The sequence below is a fragment of the Eimeria mitis genome, genomic scaffold, assembly GCF_000499745.2.
Source record: "Eimeria mitis Houghton genomic scaffold, Emh_scaff618, whole genome shotgun sequence".
NCBI classification, from domain to species: domain Eukaryota; phylum Apicomplexa; class Conoidasida; order Eucoccidiorida; family Eimeriidae; genus Eimeria; species Eimeria mitis.
In genome coordinates, this window is record NW_013574381.1 from 5417 (window position 1) to 5865 (window position 449).

Sequence of the window (449 nt, forward strand, 5' to 3'; positions counted from 1 at the left end):
AAGCAGCAGCAGCAGCTGCTGCTTGTTGCAGTTAATCCGTATCATTTATCCTCATGTGTTGCTGTTTTATATATTGTTTTTTGTTTCTGTTTTTCTGTTTTATATTTGTTTGTTCCTCACGAATTCATTCACCAGCAGCGCACCAGCCGCCCGCAGCTCCTCTCGTTGCAGAGGGGATACACCAACCCCAAACTATATTGTGATAAAATTGAGGCAATAAAAAACACACAAAAATAAAAACAAATATAATGAACACCAAAGCAACTCATAAGAAATGCAACAAAGCACCAGACCTATTAGCCTGTAGCGCTGAGGATGCACTGCAGCTCGGGCGTCTTGAGCCTGCGCCAGCAGTATTATAATATTTCACTAAATCAAATTTTAATTTAATTTAGTAGTAAACGGATACAAAGAGGGAGGGTTTTAGTGTGGGGCAGCCAGTTTAGGGT